The sequence below is a fragment of the Ambystoma mexicanum genome, chromosome 13 (assembly GCF_040938575.1).
Source record: "Ambystoma mexicanum isolate Mex_15411 chromosome 13, UKY_AmexF1_1, whole genome shotgun sequence".
Lineage (NCBI taxonomy): Eukaryota > Metazoa > Chordata > Amphibia > Caudata > Ambystomatidae > Ambystoma > Ambystoma mexicanum.
Window position 1 is genome coordinate 683,477,379 of NC_090938.1, and position 17,589 is coordinate 683,494,967.

The following is a 17,589-nucleotide window of genomic DNA, read 5'->3' on the forward strand; positions in this document are numbered from 1 at the left end:
CAGTGACGCTCAGTTCAGGGTCCCTTCTCACGCAACCCCAGTAGGGGGACGCATTTCCAACTTCACCCAGGCTTGGGAAGGGATCACCTCAGACAGATGGGTGCTGTCAACAGTGTCCACAGGATATTGTATAGAATTACTGCAGCGTCCCCGGAACCATCCTCCACGACAAAGAGTACACTCCTTAGAACATCAGAAGATCCTTCTCGAGGAGATTGCCATTCTGCTAGAAAAGGACGCGATAGAACTCGTCCCAGGACACCAGGTAAACAAGGGTATCTATTCAACTTACTTCCTTGTGCCAAAGAAAGATTTGACAATGCGCCCAGTACTGGATTTACGGCCTGCCAACAAGTATGTCAAGCCCCAAAAATTCCGAATGACCACGCTACAAGAGGTAATCCCCCTCCTAAAAAAGGGGGATTACATGGCAACCTTGGATATGAAAGATGCTTATTTTCATATTTCCATGCTCCCGGCGCACAGAAAGTACTTGCGCTTCAAGGTGGACAGTCGCCATTACCAATTCAAGGTACTGCCCTTCGGGATAGCTTCAGCACCCAGGGTATTCACCAAGTTACTGGCGGTGGCAGCTGCACACCTACGCAGGGAGGCAATCCCAGTGTACCCTTATCTGGACGACTGGCTCATAACGGGGGAAACCCCAGGAATTTGCAGGACAAACATTCAAAGGACTATCGACCTCCTCCACGAATTAGGCTTCTCAATCAACGAGAAAAAGTCAAGCCTAGTGCCAAGCACCTCAAAACAGTTCCTAGGAGCAATCCTAGATACTCAGAGGGTTGACCTTCCCTTCGGAAGAGAGAATTCGGAATATACTACTGCAAATTCCACATTATCAGTCCGGTCAACAAATAACGGTACGCAAAGCAATGCGGTTACTGGGCATGATGGCGTCATGCATTTACCTGGTCCCCCACGCGCGACTGTGCATGCGTCCTATGCAGGAATGGTTGGCGAAACAGTGGTCTCAGGCAAGTGGTCAGTGGGACGATCTAGTGGTCGTTTCGCCAACACTTGTACAGAGCCTACACTGGTGGACAAGAGAGAATCTCGCAAGGGGAAAACCCTTTTACGATCCCGAAGTACAGGCAGTGGTGACTACAGATGCATGCCTGACTGGGTGGGGAGCTCACCATCTCCACCACACAGCTCAGGGTCTCTGGTCTCACTCAGTAGCCAAGAACCACATCAACCTGCTAGAGCTTCTGGCAGTATTCAGAGCGCTTCGGGCGTTCGAGCCCCATCTAATAAACTTGTCGGTGCAGATCCGGACAGACAGCACGACAGCCATGTTCTATCTGAACAAGCAAGGAGGGACTCGTTCGCCAAATCTGTCCAAGCTTGCCCAGAAAATCTGGATATGGGCACTCAGACGGAACATCTTCCTGTCATCGCAACATGTTCCAGGGGAGCTCAATTCCCTAGCGGATGCTCTAAGCAGAGACTCCCTCCCAAAAGAACACAAATGGGTCCTTCACAGAGAGATCGTAGAAGATCTCTTCTCTCAGTGGGGTTTCCCCACTATAGACTTATTCGCCACAAGCGAAAACAAACAATGCCCAGGATTTGCATCCAGGTTCCCCCAGCCAGACTCCCAAGGGAACGCCCTGTGGATGAACTGGTCAGGGATGTTTGCGTACGCTTTTCCACCAACTCCCCTCATCAGGAAGGTAGTGTACAAGATGAACAAGGAATCGATGACGCTCATCCTAGTTGCTCCCATGTGGGCGAGACAACCATGGTTTCCACACCTAGCAGGATGGCGGTGTGCGAGCCCATCAAACTCCCAGCCTGGTACAACCTACTGTCCCAGCAACAAGGTCAAACAATGCACCAGCAACCCAATTCAATGAACCTGGCAGCATGGCTCCTGAGGCCATAGAGTTTGGACATCTCAATTTGCCACAGAGGTGTATGGACATCCTAAAAGAATCCAGGAAACCAAACACAAGGCACTGTTACTTTGACAAGTGGAAGAGATTTGTTATTTGGTGCCAGAATAAACAAATCAACCCGGTTGATTGCACTCCTTCCAACATTGTGACATACATGCTCCACCTGCTGGATGCAGGATTGGTTTTTAACTCTCTGAAAGTACACCTGGCTGCCCTCTCAGCTTACACCACATCCCATAACAAGGTGTCGTGGTGGAAAGTACCAGTAATTAAAGCCTTCATGGAAGGAGTAAAGAGACTTCACCCTCCTATTTCTAACCCACCGCCAGGATAAGACCTTAATGTGGTGCTAGCTAAGCTCATGGGCCCCCCTTTCGAACCCATGCATAAAAGTAGTCTCAAACACCTGACTTATAAAACTGCCTTCTTAGTAGCCATTACCTCTATAAGAAGGGTCAGTGAAATTCAGGCTCTGTCACTGCAGGATCCTTTCTTTACTATCCACAAAGACAAACTGGTTTTACGCACACACCCTAGGTTCTCACCTAAATTTATATCTAAATTCCATGTAAACCAGTCCATCGAGCTTCCGGCTTTCTTCCAGAACCCGCAAAGCTCGGCTGAGGTGAAACTACACACCCTAGATGTGCGTAGGGCGGTCCTCTACTATGTAAACAAAACCAGACCGCTAAGGAAAACAGATCAACTGTTTGTCTCCGTAGCTACAGGCAGAGAGGGAGATCGCGTCTCTAAAGGCGCTATCTCGAAGTGGATTATCAACTGTATACAGCTGTGTTACTCTCTTTCTGAAAAAGCTCTGCCTTTTACGCCAAGAGCCCACTCTACTAGAGGCATTGGGGCCACTCTGGCTTTCATTGCAAATGTTCCCCTCGACACCATTTGCAAAGCAGCTACTTGGAGCTCTATTCACACTTTTACTCAGCATTACTGCATTGACACTCATTCCAAGACAGATACACAAGTGGGACAAGCGGTTCTGAGACACCTGTTTGCTCATGACTCTTCTCACATCCCACCTCCTTCTTCTGGTACTGCTCGCTAATCTATGCACAGCATGTGATCTAAGCAGATTCCACAAGCCTCAGAAGGGATACATTACTCACCGTAATCGTATTTCTGATGCTTGTATCTGCTTAGATTCACATGCGACCCACCCTTCCTCCCCTCCGAGAGAAGGCGCATGATTGCTGGTAGTCTTACCTTTCTGTCTATCTGCTTGGATTATCTGTACTCGCGCTACTCCTCATGCTTCCTCATGTCAGAAAAAATACAATCTGAGGATCCTAGACGCGTGAGGGATCTTGGGTACAGTGGACGTCACACTAGGGTTAGTATTACTGGCACGCCTGTGTCGACGCCCATTTTCGAGTTTCGAAAAACAAACTGTAATACTCCGCAGCTTCCACTAGATGTCGGCCTATGCACAGCATGTGAATCTAAGCAGATACAAGCATCAGAAATACGATTACGGTGAGTAATGTATCCCATATAATATGCGCATGTGCGCTCTGTGGCACGCTTCACTTGATTGGTTTGCTAAATCTTAATATCCTGGGCTTGTGATCTTCAATGTGTTAAGCGTTTGATGCTCAGGGAACACTGTTATACTCTAGTCATTCTATGGTCACCCTGTTGCCCAATGGGCTGCTGACCTCTTTCTATGGGTCACTTAAAAGGCCATTTCGAGGGGATTGAGTCCTCCGACGTATTCCATATCTATGACAGTAATCACCACAGCTGTGCTGCTTTGGAAAATCTTCGGCGTCTGCGTCAATGATGTCGATAGGCCGCCCTCGAGGACCTCCTCCGACCGCCGACGTCACTGGATGTTATAAGTAGGACGCACGACGCCCGTAGCCTCAGTTCCGTTTTTTCCAGGAACGTTTTCGCTTCGGAGATCTCAGCGCGCCTTGACTCTTTGGAGTTCCTGTTCTTTCTCGGTTTTTCGAACTTGTTTCGTATTGTATTTCTTCGTGAAGATGGCTACTTCGTCTTCCACACCGCGTCCGGGCTTTAAGAAGTGCGGGGACTGTGGGTCCAAGATGTCGGTTACGGACTCGCATGACGCCTGCCTCTGGTGCCTCGGGGAGGCCCATGACACGGATGACTGTGTCGACTGCCAGTCGCTCACATCAAAAGCCTTGCGCGAGCGAAAGAAGATATCGGTAGGTAAGGTGTCTAAGCCACGGACGTTGAGGTCTGTGGGGCTTTCGACAGACGATTCGAGAGGCGACTCTCCACGTCGTCGTTGGAAGTCCAGTGGGTCTCGGTCCGAGAGTCGGTCTCGCCACTCCTCTGCCTCTTCGAGGCACTCCCGGAAGCGCCGTCATCGGTCGCCTTCCCCGTCCTCTTCCGAGGACTCCGCCCGTCGGCGGGTCGCTTACCCGACCAAGCATGCGACGCCGGAGAAATGGGCTTCCTTCGAGAAGAAAATGTTGGCGATTTTCGAATCGCAGGGCACTGGTCCGTCCGCGCCTCCGAGTGTGGTCGGTCCTGATCGGTCGAGAGACACCGCTCGCACACCTTCGGGCTCGGGTGGTCATCGCGATTCGCGGGAGAGGTCCCACTCGGACAAGGGGAATCGTTCTTGGCATGCCCGTTCCAGGCCCCGGTCCTCGACGCATTCGAGACCGTGTGAACCTGTGGTGTCTTCAAGGAAGACGTCGACGGAGGTGGCGCCGAGGTCGCCGATGGACTCTTTCGAGGCCCCACCTTCGAAGATGTCGTCGATGCCATTGGCGCCCCGGCTGTCGAGGGACACGCTCGGGGCCCCGGCCTCGAGGACTGTCGGCGCCATCGATGCGGTCGGCGCCACGTTCGGCGTCGACGCCGATTCACTCGACGCCTTTCGAGGCTAGTTTTGACGGGGGTTCCCCAGAGCTCGGTGGAAAGGCTTTGGCAAAGGCCAAGCATAGCTTTGTTACGCATTCTGTGCCTTCTTTCTGCCAGCTTGAGTTTATTTCGGAGGTGGATGAGGGATCTGATGATGGCATGGTTCCGGATACAGTACCGGACGAGATTTTCTCAAAGACCTGCGGCAATCCCTGCATGATGCCAGTGGGCTGGACACCTCTCCGGCGGTGGAGTTTTGTAGGCCTGAGCCTGGCACTCATGCCGATTCCTCGTACCGGCGCCTTATGTCCAGGGTCACCGAGTACTTGGGATGGTCTGCTCCCCCAGGGAATTTTCTTCAGGATGACCTTACGGATATCCTCGATCAAGGTCCACCAACTGACCCGGTACTGCCGTTCCATATGGCTCTACAGAGGAGGGTGGCGGCGGCGGCTTGGACTGCTCCGGAGAGTCTCCCGGCAGTGGGCAAGTCTTTGCCGCGAAAATACCGCCCACCCAGTAGCGACTCCTGCTGCTTGACCAAGCACCCCACTCCGGAGAGTTTGGTGGTGCAGGCGGCTACGGCCTTGGCAAAGCAGGCGGCGTATCCTACCATCCCTCCTGATTGGGACGACAAGCGCTTTGACGACTGGGCGAAGGAAGTGTTTTCTTCAGGGGGTCTGGCGCTTCAGGCGGCCAACTCCGTATGTGCCTTGTCACGTTTCATGCACACTCTGTGGAACTGTTTCCTTAGCCGCTGAACATATTCCTGAAGGGGATGAACGGGATGGATTCCTTGCCATGGTTCAGGATGGTAAGGACGCCATGTGTGAGGCCGTTCAGTCGGGTTTGGACATGGCAGATTGCGTCAGCCGGTCCATGGTGGCGAGCACCGTGATACGCAGGTTTGAGTGGTTGCGGAAGTCGGGGTTTGCTCCTGATGTGCCGGCCCGGCTCCTCAACATGCCCTTTGACGGGGAACATCTTTTTGGCAGCAAAGCTGATGAGAGCCTTGAGAGGTTGCAGACCTCCAAAGCTGCAGCGAAGTCGTTGGGTGCTGCAGTTCGCCAACCTCCGCCTTTTCATCCTAGGGGACAGCAATGGAGGGGAGGTTCCTTTCGTTATTACTCGTCCTTTGGTAAAGAGAGAGGAGCTGCCAGTCAAAGGGGCCACCGTAGGAGTGGCAGAGGTCGAAAACAAGGTACTCAAGGTGCCAAGGCCGCTCGGGCTGTTGGCTCTTTGCCCTCAGGCAATGCCGCTTCAGCTCAGTCATGAGGCCATATCCCATGGTTCGCTGGTTGGGGGAAGGCTGGCGCAGCATCTTGCAGAGTGGCGCGCCATTACTTCAGGTGTGTGGGTTCTGGAGATCATAACCCACGGCTACTGTCTTCCTTTCTGGCAGAGGCCTCAAGACAATCCACCGGGGAACCTCTCTTTGAAGAGTCCGGATCCGCTTCTTGCGCAGGAAATTCAATCCCTGCTAGAGAAAGGCACCATAGAACTGGTGCCTGTAGCGGAGAGGAACAAGGGATGGTATTCCCCTTATTTTTTGATTTCCAAGAAAGACTGAGGATTAAGACCCATCATGGACTTGCGCGGTTTGAACAAACTCCTCAGGAAGGACAAGTTCAAGATGGTTACTCTCTCTCAAGTCCTCCAGGCCCTTCAACTTCAGGACTGGTTGGTGTCACTCGACCTCAAGGACGCTTATTTTCATGTGCTGATACATCCAAAGCACAAGAAGTACCTGAGGTTGGCGACTCACACTTTCAGTTTCAGGTCCTGCCGTTCGGATTGACCTCCGCCCCGAGGGTCTTCACCAAGCTCATGGTAGTGGTGGCAGCGCACCTCAGGAAAGGGGGGATTCACGTCTACCCCTACCTGGACGATTGGTTGATCAGGGCGCGCTCTCCCGAGCAAGTCCTGGATCATATGTCAGTCACCTGCCACTCCCTCCACAAGCTGGGCTTCTCCCTCAACTTAAAGAAGTCCCATCTGACACCAACTCAGAGGCTCCAGTACATCGGAGCAGTACTCGACACGTCCCTGGGGCAGTGTTTTCATCCCCAGGTGAGGGCTTGTTACATTCAGCAGATGGTGCACAAGTTTCAGCTTGCCCAGAGTCTCCCAGCGTTCGAGTTCTTGCGATTGCTCGGCCTGGTGCCAGAGGCCAGGTTGCAGATGTGATCTTTGCAATGGGCACTCAAGCTCCAGCGGTCTCAGTCCTCCGGCAGGATGTCGGACCCTGTTCAGGTGCCGTCCTCAGTCGCCCAGGACCTTCTGTGGTCGGCCGTCGAAGACAATCTGATGAAGGGGGCTCCATTTTGGCTACCCTGGCCGGAGTTGACGATCGTGACGGACGCATCCCTCACGGGATGGGGAGCTCATGCCAACGAGTTGACAGTCAGCGGTCGTTGGTCTCTGTCGGAGTCCAGACTCCATATCAATCTGTTGGAGCTGAGGGCCGTCAGGCTAGCCCTGAAAGCTTTTCTGCCGACTGTGCGAGGGAAGAATGTCCTGATCCTGACAGACAACACGGTTGCCATGCACTAACTCAACAAAAAGGGGGGGGGGGGCAGGGTCACTTCCTCTGTGTACTGTGCAAGGGGGCGATGCAGCTCTGGTTTTGGGCAATCCAGCAGGAAGTTTCGATCTCGGCAGTTCATCTGGCCGCAGACGAGACGGCGGACGCTCTGAGCAGGCAGAGCGCGATCTCTCACGAGTGGGAGTTGGCTCAGGAGATTCTCCTGGAGATCTTCACCATGTGGGGGACCCCTCAAGTGGATCTCTTCGCCTCCAGTGTCAACCGGAAGTGCAAGAGGTTCTGTTCACTGGAATTTCCTCCAAAAGGAGCCTTAGGAGACACGTTCGTGGTGGAGTGGTCATTCCCACTGCTGTATGCGTTTCCTCCAGTCCCCGTCATCCCGCAAGTACTGCAGAGGTTACGGAGGTTCAGTTCCCGGATGATCCTCATTGCTCCGGCGTGGGCCAGGAGGACGTGGTACCCGGACCTTCTCGACTTGTCCATCTGCCCTCCACGTCGTCTTCCCTACCGAGACGATCTTCTCTCACGGGAGGGGGGGTCAGGTTCTCCATCCAGATGTCCGATCCGTCAACCTTCACGCTTGGTTTCTGAAAGGTTGAGATATATGGATTGGGACCTCCCTGAAGACGTGATGGTGGTGTTGCTCTCGGCCAGACGGCCAGCAACAAAGGCCCTGTACCATTGCCGTTGGCGTAAATTCTGCGACTGGTGCAGGGTTAAGAATGTGGATCCTTTTGCATGTGACATTCCCATGGTTCTGTCTTTTTTGCTTTATTTGGCCCACAGGGGCCTGCAAGTGGGTACCGTTAAAGGTTACCTGGCGGCGCTGTCCATATTTAAGCGCTCATCTGAAGAGTGTTCCTATTTTAAAATTCCTTTAATTTCTCAGTTTCTGAAAGGGCTCACTAATGTGTTACTTCCGTCACCTTTCCTGGTGCCCGGTTGGTATTTGAACCTTGTTCTCAAGTTTCTGATGGGTGCTCTGAGCCTTTGCATTCATGCCCTTTGAGACTGTTAACTCTTAAAACTGTATTTTTGGTTGAGGTCACTTCCGCTCGCAGAGTGAGTGAATTACAGGCACTTTCAGTTAAGCCACCCTTCACTGTGTTTCATAAGGACAGGGTTGTCCTTAGAGTTCGTCCTTCCTTTCTTCGGAAGGTGGTGTCGGAATTTCATTTAAGCCAGAAAGTTGTTATTCCTCCTCCACATCCTGGTAAGGAAGAGATGCTCCATAGGCTTGATCCTAGGAGAGCGTTAAGCTTTTATATTTCACGCATGTACCGGGTCAGAGTGAACAATCAACTCTTCATTGGTTAAGCTGGAAAGCGTTTGGGACAGGCTGTGACGAAACAGACTTGTCTCGCTGGATTATTTTGGCTATCTCTGAGTGTTACCGCTTGGCGGGTAAGGACCCACCGGTCGGCTTACGAGCCCATTCTACTACGGGTATGGCTGCCTCTACTGCCCTACAGAGGGGGGTTCCTATTCGTAACATCTGTGATGCAGCCACCTGGGCTTCGGTACATACTTTTGTACGTCACTACTCCCTTGATTCCATCTGTGGGCCGGATTTGGCCTTTGACAAGGCGGTCCTTTACTCCGCAATTTGATTGGGCATTCTAAATTTCTGTTTTCTAAATTCTTTTCCCACCTCCTTGCATTGGTACTGCTTTGGGAGTCTGTCATAGATATGGAATACGTCGGAGGACCCAATCCCCTCGAAGAACAAGTTACTCTCTTACCTGGTAACGTTCTTTCGATGGGATGGTCCGACAACGTATTCCATATCGCTCCCTCCCTACCTTCCCCGCTACAGAACTTCTTATGCGATTGCAGATTACGTCTCCGCAAGGCTTTGTGTGTCAGACTGGCAGAAGACTGGTGCCACACGTTCTGGGGGAAAAAACTATAACTGAGGTTACGGGCGTTGTGCGTCCTACTTATAACATCCAGTGAATTCGGCCGTCGGGGGTGGTCCTCGAGGGCGGCGTATCGACGTCCTCGGCGCAGGACGCAGACGCCGAAGATTTTCCGAAGCAGCACAGCTGTGGTGATTACTGTCATAGATATGGAAAACGTCGTCTGACCATCCCATCGAAAGAACGTTACCAGATAAGAGAGTAACTTGTTCTACTTATTGGTTTAATGTAACAATTCCTTGCCATACTTCTAGGAAACGTCAGGCTAGGCAAGGGACTCCACCCCCCTGCATCACTGAATGTTTAACGACACCTAGCCCTCATAGTCACACCATCCCTTACCGTCTGAGCCAGGGAGGGGGAGCCTCAGTCTGAACTGGTACAGTTAGGCACATTGCAGGATAAAGGCAGACATCAGAAAGGACATGTTATCTTGTTCAGGGCTTAAAAAAAGTACAGCCGCAATTTTGGGAAAATGGTGTCCCATGTGTTCTCTACCGCAGCTGGGGAGACAGCCTGTGACAAAAGTCCACCAAAAGTCATACAAAAAGGTACACTGTCACTAGCCTGGCAGAGATTGTGTCATAGCAACCAAATATTTACTGGCAAGTCCAGAAAAGGGATACATTGGATCCCCTCAGTACTCCACATAAGGTGGGTTGTGCTGATCTTGCAAAAGGAAATAGAGGCAGGATAAAAAGTAGCCCCCTGCCTTGGTAACAGTGAGTTAACCAAGGGAAAATCAAGAAACAAAGTGGAAGCTCTAGGAGCTCCCAGCAACACTGCACAGAAACTGCTGTGTGCTGCTTTAGTACAATGTAGATGTCAGAAAGTTTGGAGGAAAGCAGGACTCCAAAACGAAATACTAAAGAGATAGAGTATAAGAATGATTGAGTGTGGAAAAAGGTTTCCACTCACTCAGGAGAACTAGTAAAAAAATCCAGCGGTCCAGCAAAATGTGCTGGGGGACTCGCAGGTGGAGAGAATGTGCTCTAACACTTAAAGCACATTCACTGCATCGGCACCTTCGGGATAATAAAAGCAGATACATGGACTCCGAGGACAGCGGCTTTTACTATATCTGCCATGGTTTTGAGAGCTGAAAATTCCATGTATATATTGGGCAGGTTTGATAGGATCTTTTGGAGATGTTGGTGATTAATTCATCAATGAAGACGCACCAGATGGAGAACTATGATAAATAGTACAGAACTTTTCCTTTGGTTGTCTTTGCAATCTCACTTGCAGTTGAAATGCCATTTGTAGAGAAGAGTTCTGAACCCAGGCCAACCAGCCAATCCTAAAAAAGGGGTTTGGGGTAGAAGGTCAGATGACCAGCCATGCTATTTGGTCACTGAACTGCTACTCGGCCAAGGCCATGCCAACAGGAAGTGAGAGGTTTAGTCCTGGGATTTATGTTAGCCTAAACCAGTTAGTACCTACATGGAGGCTTCCATGATGGGCTTGCAAATGGCCCACGTGGTTAGAACTGCCGTTTTGAGCCTTCCTCATGGTTACCTAGACAATGGGAAGCCCTAGGAAACAAAATGTCCAGAAGCAGATTTAGAAATAAAAACCTATTGTTAAATCAATGGCTACCAGTGCAGTAAAATGCCTGCACCCTTGGTGAAGACCAAGTGAAAGCACCACCACAACCAACCTATTACTTTTTTTTTTGGAACTTTCTTTATTGGTTTTTCAAAAACAAATTAATAATACATTACAAGGCTGTGCAGGAGGCGGATATTGTCGTCGTTTGCTCATGAAGTTTCGCTGGGGTGTGGTAGACCTGATGGACAAAGTTGAAGTGAATTTGTTTGTATCTCGTGTTTGCCACTTTCTTAGTGAGTCTTAGTATGTATGACCAGTCTTCTTCAGGTATTGTAATGTTTAGGGCTCTTTCCCACCTTGTTTGAGCTTTCGAGCAGCGTGTGAATTTTCAAGTTAGTAGGGATTTATAGATATTCGACACCAGACGGCCTTCGCCTTGTGCTTGTTTAACTCCATGGAGCAGTGGCCATGTCGGGGGTTGGAGTGGAAATGTGGCGATACTGGTTTGCATGGTTTGTCGAGTTTGGTAGTACACAAAGACGTCCAGGGCGTTGTTGCCTCATTTGTCGCGAGCTTGTTGTATGGACAGGAATGTGCTGTTTGGAAACAAGTCGCCTAATGAGTGAATTTGCAGTTTCTTGGTCCATAGCTGGAATACTTTTTCTGATGTTAATGGTATCCCTGGGATGCTTCTCACTCAAAGGAGGGGAGGGGGGGGAGAGAAGAGTATCTGATTTGGATTCCATTTTTTTTGGGCAATTTTTTTCCATATCGTGTGCGTCGTGACCATCGTGTTCATTGGTGTTGAAGGTGCTGGTGGTTGGTTGAATATGACTGCACGAAGTAGATAAGGCGTTGCTAGGGCTCTCTCAGTTTGCACCTGCGGCCGGATGGAGTGTATTGCGTACCAGTGGCTCAGGTATTGTGCCTGTGCTGCCCAATAGTAGCTCTCTGTCGGGTAAAGCCAGTCTACCTTGTGTTATGTGCAGGATCATGATGCTGTGGGCTACTCGGGCAATTTTGCCTGCCCAGACTAGGTCGAGTGGAATGGACTTGATTCGCTGTAGGAATCTTTGAGAGAGTAGTAGAGGAATATTTGTGAAGAGATAGAGTAGTTTAGGAAGAATTACCATTTTAGCTAGGGACACTCTGCCCCAGAATGTGAGTGGAAGTGTTTTCCATCTGTTCACTTTGGTTTGGATGGTGTTGTGTCATTTCGTAGTTGTCTTGCATGATGTCTGTGCTGGATCTAGACATAAGTATCCTTGGGTATCTGATCTTTGAGTGTTGCCAGACGAAGCCAAAGTCGTCTTGGAACTCTTTGGTTGCTTCTGTGAGAGGGAAAATTATTGATTTTGAATTATTGATTTTTAGTCTTGAGAAGTTGCCAAATTTGAGTACTGCTCACATCACTGGGTTCAGGTTGTCTTGTGGATCGCGAAGGAAGAGTGCAATGTCATCGGCATATAGTGAAACCACCAGTTTGTGCGGGCCGAGGGTGAGGCCTCTGTGTAGGTGGTAAAGCCTAAGGTCTGACGCCAGTGGTTCCATGACCAGGGCGACAAGCAATGCTGACAGTGGGCAGCCCTGTCTGGTCCCTCTGCGTAAGAGGATTTCGGAGAAGCTTTTGTTTCCAAGTCTTATTTTAGATGTTGGGTGTTTGTAGAGGAGGGCTATCATTTGAATGAATCGCTTGCCAAGGCCCATCCGTTTAAATATTGCAAATAGAAAGGGCCATTCCACAGAGTCAAATGCTTTTTCGGCGTCAAGCAGCACTGCCACCGCTTGGTTTTCTGGGTTAAGGGTTTCCATTGCTCCGAACATTCTTCTGAGGCCAAATGAGTGTTTCTGCCTGGAACGAATCCTGCTTGGTCTGCCAGCACCATTGCGGACATGAGTGGCATCAGCCTTCTAGTCAGAATTTTTGCAAATATTTTGTTGTCAAAGTTTATTAATGATATGGGTCTGTAGGAGGCGCAGTCTTCCTTGGGTTTACCTGTTTTGTGTAAGAGAATGATGTTCGCCATGTAGAGTGTTGGTGGGAGCTGGTCTTTTTTATGGCTTCTTCGTAGACCTGGAGCAGGAGTGGAGCTAGGAGATCCACGAAGAATTTATAGAATTCACCGGTTAGGCTGTCAGGTCCTGGGGCTTTGGTGCTTGGTAATTCCTTGATAACTTCTAGGATCTCTTCCGTAGTGATGGACACGTTCAGCGGTTCACTGAGTTCGGCACTCGTCCAGTATAATTCGGTTGTGTTAAGGTATTTTGTTATTTCGGTGGTATCGCTGGAATCGCTGGAATAGTCGGAGTTATGTAGCTTTTTATAGAATTTACGGAATGTTTCTAGTATGTCATCGGAGTATACGAGTGTTCCTGATGTGTCCAGCACTGCTTCGACTGTTGTGGGTTTTCGTTCCGCAGTAATCAGTCTTGCAAGTAGTGCTGCGGGTCGTTGACCTTCACCATACTGACGGATCTTGTGGTGACTTGTTAAGAATTTGGTTTCTCTTTCCGCCAGTGTTCTGAAGGTTTCTAGTTCTGTCTTGAGTACTGGGGGTATTTGTGGCTGTTACTGCTTGTTCGAGTACTTTGAGGTGGTCTTTGCATGTGTTTAGTTCTCTTTTCAGCATTTTTAGAATTCCATTTTCTTTTGCTAGGCATACCCCTCTGGTGAAACATTTTAGTGTCTCCCAGAGTGTTCCTGGTGACGATACTGTGCCTTGGTTCGTTTCTAGAAAGGTGATCAGTTCAGCTCGCAGCTCATCGGCAAAGATTTTATCTTGAAGGGCCCTGTGTTTAAATCTCCAGTGGGGACTGGTGAAGTCGCTTCGGGATGTTGTGCACACTAGGGTGACCGCTGAGTGATATGAGATGGGCCTGGGCAGGATTTGGCATTCACCCCATTGGAGTCGGCTATGAGCTGACACGAGAATATAATAGTCTCGAGCTGGACTTGTGTACACAGGAGTAGAAAGTAAATTCTTGAGTCAGTGTTTGCTTCTCTATATATCGATGAGGTTGTGGACTTTACATGTTTCGGTTATTTGTAGGCTTGCCTTGGAGCATGGGGCTGTTCTGTGAGTTTTGTCTATGCGTGGGTCGAGTGGGGTATTGAAGTCACCACCCCATATTATTGTGGCTTCCCTGTTTGATTCGATGTGCGTCTGGACCCAGTCGAAATTATTGGCGCTGTCTATGTTGGGGCCATAAGAGTTGATCATAATTATTTCTTCCCTGTCTATGGTTCTGTGGACGAGCAGTGTTCTTCCTTCAGAGTCGTTCTGGGTCCTGATTAACTTGAAATTTGTTGTTTTATTAATTAGGATGGCAACTCCTCTTGTATATGTGGAGAAAGAGGCGAAGTATCTGTGGCATCCCCATGTTTTTGCCCAGTGGTTTTGAGTTAGGTCGTAGGTGTGTCTCTTGGATGAGAGTCACATCGATGTTGTGACGACGCAGGTATTGTATCAACCTCCTAGTCTTGGATGGCTGGTTGCCCTCTTTAATCTTCCATGTGACTAGTTTGAATTTGTTTAGTATTTCTCAGTCGTTTCTGCTGCGTTGTTTCTATTTGGTGTATTTGGGTGTTTAAAGCAGCTTTTCTTGAGTGCTTGTCATTTGGTGATGCATACTCATGTATTCGATGTGGAGTTGTTGGTCCCGGGATCGGGTGGGGCAGGTCCTGGCCCCGGTCGGTGCACGTCTCAAACTGCTAACTTGTTTCTTCTGGGTACTATTTCCCCAACTTAAGTCCCTTCTTCCCTCTTCCCCTCCTTGTCGGGCAACCCCCAACCCGCCCGAAGTTGGCCCCTCCCCAAGTAACTTAGTGAACAGTGCTGTGCTCGCGGCACTACTGACCTCCCAAGTATCACCGATCCCGAGGTGTATATAACGGACTTATGCTCATGCTCCATCCTCCCATGTCGAACAGGATGTGGAGTTTTTTTCAGGGCGGATCTCTCCCGTTCCTCTCTCTCCTTTGTGGTCTTGGCATTTCACGTGGTGGACGACTGCCAATATTGTCTAGAAAGGTGTTGGCTTCTTCTGGCGACGTAAAGAATTGTCTTTCAGCATGGAGGATGCGTAATTTGGCTGGGAAGAGCATTGAGTATTGGATTTGTTCCTCTCTAAGGCAGCACTTTACTCCTCCGAAGGCTCTGCGAGATGCTTGCACCGCTGGTGAGAAATCAGGGAAAATTTGGACTTTGTCACCATCGTATTGGATGTCGCCTTTGTCTCTGGCTAACCTGAGTATTAGATTGCGGTCTCTGAAATTCAGCAATTTAGCGATGATAGGGCGAGGTGCTGTTAAAGGGATTGGGCGATTAGTTAGAATCCTGTGTGCCCTTTCCACTACGAATAGTGGAGAGAAGGTAGTTGCTCCAAAAATTTCTCTTTGCATAATTGTTCCTCAGTCTTCCATCCTCGCTGGATTTTGTTGCTCTCTTATCCCTACCAGCCCAATTTTGTTGCGGCAGCTGCGCCCTTCTAAATCTTCGTTTTCTGGCTACGATTTATTTTACTTGGTGCTCTAGTGATATCACTTTGGAGGACAGGGAATGTGGAGTTATCTTCAAGATCGGAGACCCTCTTTTCTACAGTGTCCAGCCTTTCGCCATGTTTATCTAGGCGATGTTGTATTTGATCCACTTTGGATGAGAGGGTGTCGATTTTGGCGTCCATTTTGCCTATGCCTTCTTTGAGTTCAAGCAGTATTTCTTGTATGTCGGGAGATTGGGCGGTGGGGGGGGGGGGGCGCTGATTCGTTTTCCTGTTCCATGTTTGGTGTTAGAGCGGGTTCTCGATTCGGCTGCTTGGGAGTCTTGGCTATGGCCCCGGTTTACAACATTAATTTTCGCTGCGATATGTCTGTTTTGCCCATGCTGGGGGAGTTTCTCCCGGGGTCGGGAGCGGTGAAGCGGCTCTCAGCTCGGTAGGGCATGTGTTTGGGGTTACACCTCTGGTTGTGGGGGGGTGCTCTTGGCTGTCTTGGGAGTGCTTCTGGTCCTATATGCTAGGATTCCGGCGGATGGTTATGGTCCGGATATAGTTCAAAGATTTGTGCCTTTCTGGGCTGGTCACCGTGTGCGGTGGAGATTGAGTGGGTGGCTTGAGTGAAATGTATGTGGAGCAGCGGTTGTTATGCCCACTGTCCGCCCTGGTTGGCTGATGTTGTGAGTCTTGGTAGCTGTTGGGTCATGGGTTGGCTAGGGTAGTTTCCTTGTGGCTACCGCCACTGTTGATGGAACTTGTCTTTGACCACTGCTAGGTCGTGGGCTAGTAGCAGGAGCCTTCGTAAAGTTATCAAAGCTGTTGGTGGGGCTCGGCGTCGCCGGTTTAAAGTTCTTTTTCCCCCCTCTGTTTTTATGAATGTACGGAGATGATAGGCTGTTTCTCTATTGGGTAGGCTGGGAGCAACCTTGGCTGCCGAGGGTGTTTGGGCAGTGGTGTGGGGCCTGGCTGTGGATCTTTACTCTTTGCTGTTAAGTGCTTTTTTGGCCCTTGGTTACTTGACCATGGGCAGAGTGCAGCTGGCGGTGCATTTGACAGAGGTATTGCCGGGGCAGCTGGGATTTGAAGAGCTGGAGGGTCCGCGGCCCACCGTGGGCTTTAGTGTTCCTCCTCAACGGGGCCAGAGGTGCCGGGCTGGGTTGGCCGCGTACTCCCTCCCCCCCCCTACCCCCCACTGGCTCACCACCCAGGTTGCCAGTCAGCAGGTCTGCAATATTGGAGGCTTGCTGGGGCTCTAGGGCGAGGTGGCAACCCGGCCGCGGGCTGGGCCCAGCCGGCGGCACGTTTGATGGGGGTGGGGCTGGGCCCGTCGGGATTTTGAGGAGCCGAGGGCTTGTGGCTCACCGCAGGCTCCAATGCTTTTTTCCCAAATGGGGTCGGAGGGGCTGGACTGAGCTTGGAGTGCTCTGGGTCACCGGGTCTTGAGTAGTGTTTCCCACTCAAGGGAGATCTTCCACTCTTCTCCTCCAGGTCATCTTAAAGAGTTTGTCGCCAGGACCCCACGGCAAGACAAGGTAGGTCCTTTGTTTAGCAAGGCCCCTCCGCACAGAAATTACTTCCCGGGCGTTTCCAGTGGGAAGGTACCTTGGATTCTGGTTCTGGCAGGCCCAAGGCCATTAAGGCTGCCGGCCCCCAAGCCGAGGGGCCCTTCCAGACGGTCCATGGAGGGACGATACAGTTTGTCCTCTTCTGCAACAGTGTGCAAAGGATTGTTGCGTTCTACTTCAAGGAGTCGGTTCCAAGCACGATCCAAAATGACTGCCAACGTCATAGCTGAGGGTGCCCAGCCTAACGGAGCCACCTCTGAGGTTGTTGTGCAGGGTTATTGGACTACCGGCCAGGGTGCTGAGGGCTCGGAACCATCTACAAGGTCGATGTCCTTACTTCAGGGTCTGGGGGCCCTTCCATGTCTGAGCCAGCACTTGGCGTGGGGCCTGCACACCCTCACTCCCTGGATGTGGCCCCAGGCCCAAAGATAGTGGACAACCACGTTTCAGAGCCTGCAAGGCCGGCTCACATCTTTGATTCAGATTCAGGGCCTCTCCTTCGTCCACAGAGTGGGCCATGCAAGAAAGTTCCAGTCCCCTTCCCTCGGGAAGCTGTGGCTGACCCTATGGTACAGGCGGATGGTCTCAGCAGGGCTATATCTACCCCTCTCAGCCTTATGGTTACATGCCCCAGGCTCCTAAACGCTTCGATCAGGAAAGGAGGCCCAGCGCAGATGAGGGCGTGCCCCTCACAATCCATCGGCATGCAAGGATTGGTTCTTCGAGTGCTTCCCCTTCCTTCT